Source organism: Octopus bimaculoides, chromosome 1 (genome assembly GCF_046866305.1).
Source record: "Octopus bimaculoides isolate indiv1 chromosome 1, ASM4686630v1, whole genome shotgun sequence".
In the NCBI taxonomy this organism is placed as follows: Eukaryota; Metazoa; Mollusca; class Cephalopoda; order Octopoda; family Octopodidae; genus Octopus; species Octopus bimaculoides.
In genome coordinates, this window is record NC_142928.1 from 175,190,552 (window position 1) to 175,199,508 (window position 8,957).

Consider the following 8,957-nt stretch of genomic DNA (forward strand, 5'->3'; position numbering starts at 1 on the left):
ATTTAATCTGAGAATATTAGGATGTCTGTTAATTATACAAGATAGTAAATAATTTGTTGACAAATGATTTCCTTCCCTACTTTTTCATCAACTATTTAAGTCTTAACTATGAGATCTATTTAATCATTTACGTAGATATGCTTATTTTGCAGATAAAAACATTTAAGGATTTCTCATGACAAAATTCAAAAACAAAAATACTCTCATCACCCATGAATTAATGCTATCAACTTCTCAGATGACCATTTATAATGCAGAATAAAACTGAGTCTTCCTTTAATAAAAACTAATAAATAAAAGATCATTACCCAGAGATGTCTGTCCTCATAGCATTAAAGTTTTTAAAACTAGCTTTTGTGTTCTTGGTTTGCTTACTGGATACTGCAGAAGAATTAGTATTTTACAATAACATCAATTAAAAAAGCAAAAAAAAGCTGCAGTTTTAATCATGCTGGATACAAATCCTGTAAGTTTTAAGATAAACTAGCATTGCTTTCTTTCAATCTCAGTTCTAAACTTTCATTATCCTGGAGATAAAACACTATACCAGGAGAGAATTATTTATAGTTAATACTGTGTTAATGGGTATCCATATTTTTTCTTGCTGCCCTTATTTTTATATAAAATGTATTTATCTAAATTGTGTTATATGTTACATTTATATTTCTAAATTAAAACCCTTGATATTTGCTTAGATTTGATGAAATATTTACTTGGAACATTGGTAGTTTCACAATGTCAACTCATCGTCCATGATGATGTGGTAATACTAGTTTTTTAGGTTAGAAAAATGTCCCAAGGAAATATGGTTTGTATCAGCAAAAAACTTTACATAATGTAAGATTCTTGAGTATGTTGTGGAGAGAACTAATTTGCCTTTTGCCTACAATATGTTTAAACCGAGATTTCAGTTACATAGTTTAGATTGTTCAGCTATTGTCAAATTGATTTCTTTTCATTGGCAGTTTTAGTAAAATCTTCATTACAATTAATCCTAATATAAACATTCAGCAACAGATGTAAAAATGTCATTGTTGAGCCCCAGGTTTTGCTCAACCAAGCAGACCTAAGGCATATTCTCTGTCAGCCATGCATAAAAGTGTGATCTGCAGATCATAACAATATTACTAGCAGGCCATATGAACACCTAGCTGTTTGCTCATAATGGTTGGGCTGTTTTTAGTTGTTTAATCTAGTTCAATTTTGATCAAGCAGATACATCAATGTAGTCATTCTGTCTTTTAATATCACTAGAACCAGAAAATATTTCTGTCCTCTCCTTTTAAGACAACGGGGTGTTGCTTCGGAGGAAGGTTTGGCTGTTATTTCTTGGGCTGTAACGTCATGGTTCCTTCGTTGGTGTATGCTATTTTTTTTTTTATATATATATTTCTTTGGGGTCAGTTTTGTATGAGCTGATGGACGTTAGGATTAACTAGAGAATTGTGGGAAAACGTGTTGGTGATGTCATGATTGTAAGCATTTGAAAAGGCTGTGATGTTAACAAAGATTAAGTCTGCATAACCTTTTTATATAGTTCTCTACTCGTGTTCTATGTGTGACGTAAACTATTAAAATACAATCATAAATCGAAGGGAAGTTACTCCTACTGCTATCGATTCTTTTATATACTTCATTCAGTGAACTATATATAAGTCTGAATTTCGTGTTCTATTTAACGTATTTGTAAAACAACGTAACCTCCTTTCTTATGTACTTTTTAACTGTCAAATTTTCGGTTTCCCCATATCTATCCTTATTTGATTTATTAAACCTTAGTGAGCAATTTAATCGTTCAAACTTACAGAATTGAAGGAAGCGAAATTTAAAATGAACTTAGTAAACTTCTAACTTACAAGTACATGAAGAAAAATTGTTTTTAGTTGTGTAAATTTGGCACAAAAAATGAAAACGATTTTTGTATAGAATTCATATCAAATTTGTGCTGCATTTTCTAGATAAGGTCGATTAGAAAAATGTATGGTTGTACTTTTGAAGTATCTAGATTGGCATGTATTAATAATCTATATTTCATACATATATAGGAGTAGCTGTGTGGTAAGTAGCTTGCTTACGAATCACATGGTTCCGGGTTCAGTCCCACTGCGTGGCACCTTGGGCAAGTGTCTTCTACTATAGCCTCGGGCCGACCAAAGCCTTGTGAGTGTATTTGGTAGACGGAAACTGAAAGAAGCCCGTCGTATATATATGTGTGTGTGTCTGTGTTTGTCCCTCCAACATCGCTTGACAGCCGATGGTGGTGTGTTTACGTCTCCGTAACTTAGCGGTTCGGCAAAAGTGACCGATAGAATAAGTACTAGGCTTACAAAGAATAAGTCCTGTGGTCAATTTACTCGACTAAAGCCGGTGCTCCAGCATAGCCACAGTCAAATGACTGAAACAAAAGAGTAAAGAGAGAGTCGAAGTAATCAAACGTTAAAAACAATTCTTTTTTGTTTAAATATCAGTTACTGTATTGATTTCAAATTAGGAAATCGGAACATGTATTCATGTCTTAATATGCGAGGAATCATCTGCGTAATCGACGGACCTGCACGAATAGCAGCCAAAACTCCTTCATTACATTCCCTCTTCTTTAAAAAATGGACACTGAATAAAATACTCTTAAATACAGTGTCACCCTTTTCTCCAAGCGTTTTGCTTTTTTAGAGGCGTCGACGATTATAGCCTCCATGCCAAAGTCTGAAGGTTCACGATTTTTCACGACTAAATAGCAAATGCTTTTCCTGTGAGATTTTGACATTATATTAAAAAGTCATCTTTGATTACTTTCTTAACCGAAACTTTTTAGATGTAGCTTATGGGCTTTTGGCCAGTCATATCTGAATCATACTGAAGCTATTGTTTGAAAAAAAAAAAAAGCGCTATGTATTAACATATGCTATAGACAGAAGAACTATTGATTGTCATTGTATGTGTAAGGGACGACCGTGCGAACTCAAAAAGGAGAAATGGTGACGAATGGAAAAACAGAGGACTCCTTTTATTTATGCGTGTCACACGGTCGAACACAAAATAATATATCTAATGATATATTTGATATGACCAGTAATGAAAGATCACAACCGTATTAGATGAATAACAGAGACATTTATTGTAGCGTTAAAGATGTATGTCTGTGTGAGAGTGTGAATGCGACATATAAGAACATAATCAAAGACAGGCCGTCATACAAAGAAAAGTGTGTATGTGAGTGATACGTGTGTGAGTTATTACAGTAGATGGAAAGAGAGTCAATAACACGTGAGCAATTATACCAGTTCTTTCGTACACTATAGGAAAAGTTCTGTATGTGAAAGTGAGGAGGCTGAGTGTGGCAGAGCTGATCACTAGTTGTGATGTCGTGGCATCGATGCCGCGCCGTGATTCTTGTTATACAGATGTTCGTCGTTTGGCAGAGCTTATCACTAGTTGTGTTTTGGCTTCGATGCCAGGGCCTTGAGGACAGACGTTTATCGCAGGCTGAAATCTCTTGTCTGTTTATTATCGTGGTGAAGCTAAGTCACCTAACAGAATCGAAGAGAGAGATGTGCCGCGGAGGTTTGGTGTACATAGTAAGTCGTGTTGACGCTGGTGGTGTAGAGGCTGCTTGGTAGTAATCGTGTTAGTCATGACGATGTTGCTGGATAGTAGTCGTAGACTCGTATTGCTGATGTGGCGACGGCGGTGGTCATCGTTGGCTGGACGAAGCTGTTGAAGTGGTCGCTGGCTGATTGTTGCTGCTGCTGTCGTGTGGTACACGGAACAGTCCTCAATGAGAAACTGGACCGAGACAAATTTGGTGGGTATGAGTTGATCTATTTATAGCGTATTATCGGCTCACCAGACATCAGAAATATACTCTATCACGTGACCTTATTAAGGGCTGTGATTGGTCAGTTTGCGTTCTGGCGGGAACGGTTCGAAGTTGCCGCTTCGAATATTAATCAGTCACGTGATGACAAGGAATGGGTTCTCTGCTACGCCCGTGTTTATTTATATTTAAATGAGAAGAATGGCGATAGTAGTTTTGTATCTAATGGTGGTAGGTAGTTTTGTATGTAATGGCGATCGAGGTGTTAGAGACGATAGGTAGTTTCACTACATATGTATCAAATACTCTTAAACAATTTCAGAAACCATTGCCACGGAGTTTTTAGTGGTTGAGTTATTGGGTTATTGATAATGATGGACAACGTTAACAATTAACAGAAACTATTCGCTGCACAAAGAATTTTCCATATTGGTCTGTGAATGAAAAATACAAATAATAATTTATATACAAAGGAATAGATACACTCTGCAGTTATGACGATAGCTGATTAGTGTAGCTCCGAGACTACATTGTCAGGATTGGATAAAAATTATGCTAAATTTATGAAGGCAAATCTGTCGCTGCCAGCTATTCGGCTGAAATTAGTTATTAAAACTATCAGTATTCTGTATATGTGAACGGCTGGAGGATGAAAATATGAGTGCAAAATTAGGAAAACGACTGTTTTTCCTTCTATATCTGCAAAGAGTAGTGGATAACATGAGAATTGAGCTGCCACCGCAAAAGGATCGACATTCTCTGACGAGAGTTGCGGCGCATCTCATCCGGCCGCGAAATTTTTTTCCCCACGAGAGTTCCGGACCCTAGTAATGAACTCATTTGCATACAGTCCAACAAAACATTCGTGAATGTGTTAAAAACAACCCATCTCGGATCTTTTCCTTTTGATCGGCAGATCGATAAATTAATTTTTTTTAACTAAATACTTTCAAACTTCGGATACTGGTGGAATGTGTCATATAGAACATCTGTTACTCTAAGCGCTGTTGAGAAAAGTTTCTATTTACGAAGTTATTTCATGTCAAAATTGTCGTATTTGGGTGATTTCAACCAATCAATGACGTCTATTGAGCTGAATAAAGTTACTGCTGTTGTTTGTCAACAACAACTTCTGCCGGTGTATCCCCTCCCCCCCCCCCCACTTTCTCGCAAATTATTGTTTGTTTATTTTTTAAAAAATGTTGCCAAAAACCGAGCTTTTCGGATACGGAGGTTCCGGAAAATTGTCAAGTATCGGAATTTTGAAATTTTTTGCACCTCCCTTACTCCTCCCCCTCCAATTTCTTCATTTTTCACTTTTTTCCGTAACCCTAAAACCCAAACCCTAACCTTAAAGCTAAAACCAGTATAAACGCACGAACGATGTCATAAATAACAGTGACAAACGAAATATACACCGCCGATAGTTGTTGTTGACAAACAACAGCAGTAATTTTATTCAGCTGAATACACGTCATTGATTGGTTGAAATTACCGAAAACGACAACTTTAACACGAAATAACTTCGTAAATAGAAACTTTTCTCAACGGCGCTAAGAGTAGAAGATGTTCTATATGACACATTCTACCAGTATCCGAAGTTTGAAAGTGTTTAGTAAAAAAAAAAATAATAATTTATCGATCAAAAGGAAAAGATCCCCAATCTCTTGGTAAAACGCACTCTACCAAGTAAACTTAAGACAAAGAACGGTGTTGTAAGTCGACCGATCGCCAAGTTATGCCTGATTTTAGGAGACAAGTAATTAAATAGATTTGCATCTATACTTATCGGATTTTGTTAGGGCCCCATATGGTAAAGATGTGGATGGGGAAAATAACTACGCAGAGGCAGCCATGGTTGAAACAAGAACAAGCATTATTAAAAGAGAAAAGAAGCATGGTCATTCCTTGCTTAAGTGACCTTATCTTATCGCCCATCACTTGTTATGCGCTCATAAATTAGTTTGATAGTTGAGCTCTGATTGGCTGTATGCAAATGAGTTCATAACTAGGGTCTGGAACTCACGTGACGGGGGGGGGGGAAGAATTGGCCGCCTACAACACTCTGCCCAGCATTGTCGCCAAAGGCTCGTCTATTTATAGTCTCGTTAGCAGAGTTCCAGATGATTGCATCACTTGATGGCTCAATGCTGATTGGTCAGTTAATCGGCCGAGCACGTAAAATGGTTGCTATTAAGACGTGAGTCTCATTCGACAATTCAGTTTCGAATCAGCTACGTTATTTAATAGTTGATATTATTATCAACAAAAGTAGCGAGCTGGCAGAATCGTTTACACGCCGGACAAAGTGCTAAGCGTCATTTTCGTCCGTCTTTGCATTCTGAGTTCAAATTCCGCCAAAGTTGACTTGGCCTTTCATCCTTTCGGGGTCGATAACATAAGTACCAGTTGAGCACTGGGCCAATGTAGTCGACTTATCCTCTTCCCCGAATTTGCTGGCCTTGTACCAACAGAAAAACGTTCTCTCAGCTTCAGTATTTATCAAAAATCTTATTTTATTTTATTTATTTATTTATTTTTGTCATATCGAAGCCAAAAAAAATTAGTCTACGGATCGGAACTCGTACATCTTTTCGAAGTTTGCGATTCCAGGTTCATTTGACAAGTGTTTGTTACTACAGTCTCGAGTCAATGAAATTTTGTGAATGAAACTTGGTAAATGGGGCTGTTAAAGCCTGCTGGAGAGACTGTTCTGTTTCGGGAATTGTTGACTTAATCCGGCGTCCGGTTTAACCTCATCAACAGGTCCATTAGTGCGGAGTCCACTCTATTAGAACTATTCAAGCCAGAACTACGATTTGAAGATGACTTCTTCCCACCAGTCTCGGGGCACAAAAACGTCTTGGGCGCTAGTTTTCCTGCTTTAACCAAGACATCAAAATATTTATTTAAAGAATTAATAAATAAAAAGCCCATTAGTATTGCAAGTAAAGTAAAATAACAACAATTAAAAAGCGAACCGGATTACTAAGTCGATTCACCAGGAATTTATTTCTACAATCCGATGTTCACCATAGCTATGCAACAATATTATAAGAATATCGAATCAATATAAGCTGGGTGCTTTTCACTTTATTCACAAACAACATTTTCGGTCACATTTACTCAATATATTTTATAATAGTCATCACTTAATGTATTTGTTGTGTAATTCCCCAGATCAAACAGATTTATAATATATTGATTGTGTTGCCTAACTCAAACTTATACACTTTTATATTATTTGTCGATTTTTAACACAAATGTACTTTTAAAATCAATAACCTCCGAAGCGAATACTATATTGTTTGTGTTTAAAACCGGTCGGCGAAATTAATTTACGCTAATTCTTTTATTAATTTCAGTCATAAGACAGCGACTCAATGGCTGAATTTAATGTTTTGAGTTCTATTCACACCAGTATTATAAACATTCTTTCGGGGTCGAAAACGATTATTTCCCAGATTTAGTAAACTCTTCGAGTTGATATGCGATAAGATAGATGCCTCAGAGCATGAATCATGTTACTGATCAAGTCCTTTCCCTGAATAAATCCCCCAAGAAGGAAATGCTCTTAATTTAAACCAACTTAAATTTTCTTTCAAACGGTTTTTAAAAGTCAAATTAGAATACTCAGAGGGTAGAAATTATATTTATATCAATCACACGGCATTAGAAAAGTTGCACATCTTGGTATGAAGATAAAAAGGTCGTAAAACAAGATTGGGAGCGAGGATAAAATATTGAAACAAAATACAAAGCCAGAACAGCGAAAGCCTGTAGATTCAAGCAAAATGATAAGGAAGGATCCAGTGAATCGGGTAGTTTTATTCTGAACAAATCACTAAACATCAGTAGTACAAAGGCTCCTGAAGATCGGATGAAGATTTAACTCTATAAACCTTTATATGATTAACTTTTATTTATGCAAATAAAGAATTATTAATGTTCTTATGCTTTTTTTTGTTTTTGTTTTTTGGTGGGTGGGGTTCAAAAGTAGTTCAGTTTTATGATCTTTATGTCAAAGCCGAAAAGTCCTCCCCACGAGCTAAACTTTAGCCCGCCTAGTGAAAATTATTGGCTATACAGGCGCGCGCAAGACGTAAGACGTAAGCACACAGTATTTGAAGTAAAGTTTATATTTGATGGAAAACAGTGCTTTCACACTATTGTTATTCAGAATTTTACAAACTGCCTAACGAAGGCATTTAAGCCGAAACTTTGAAGTCACTGTCAACCTTTTCCTTGTAAAAATATAACATGATGCTCTACTTAAAGGCATTGAGTAATCTGTGACGTATCTCGAGCGTGAGCGCCTAAAGCAGCCTTTAAGTTTGCCACCCCCACCGAAGTCAATACAACTTATACGGACTAATGCAGCAGGCCCCAAAATGCGCCCCATAAAAAGCGTCGCCCGGAGCGAACCGTCACCGCCGTCTCCCTACCCGCCAGCTACACTACTGTTAGTGACTCTTCAATTAATGTTTGTTTTTATGTGTGGGGTGAGAGAGAGAGGGGGGCGTGATCTAGTGGTTAGTATTGCTCACACGATCGTGAGATCGTAGGTTCGATTCCTGGACCAAGTGGTGCCTTATGTTATTGAGCAAAACACACTGCGATCAATTCGACATCTGACATGTGACACACCGTGCACCTGTATTGGCAATATCGATTTCACGGAGCTAACGTACAGTACAGAGATTTGATCGCCATACAAACTTGTGTAAGAAATTGCAAAACCCTCATATGTCTAATATGACAGGTGAGTCTACGATTGTTCGATCAATCGATGGACATGCCAAGTCTACAGGCGCTGGCGATCATGGACCTCCATGCCAAAGTCTAAAGATACAAGATTTTCCTTGGAAAAGGGTTTTCTGAGATACATGCCTAGGGGCAAGCCCTCTTCCGAGTCCTGATTACTTAGCCATAAGACCATATATATAAATATATGTATGTATGTATGTACAGGGTGCGGCAGAAATACCTCCCATATTTGAAAGGTTAACAAAAGGAAAAAAAAAACAATATTAATGAAAAATTGATTTTGCTGTTGTTTAAAAAAGGGTTACAGTTTTTGTTCATTAGCTAAATGAAAACATCATTGGCACTTGCATAAGTTCATTAGTAACACATAGGTGAA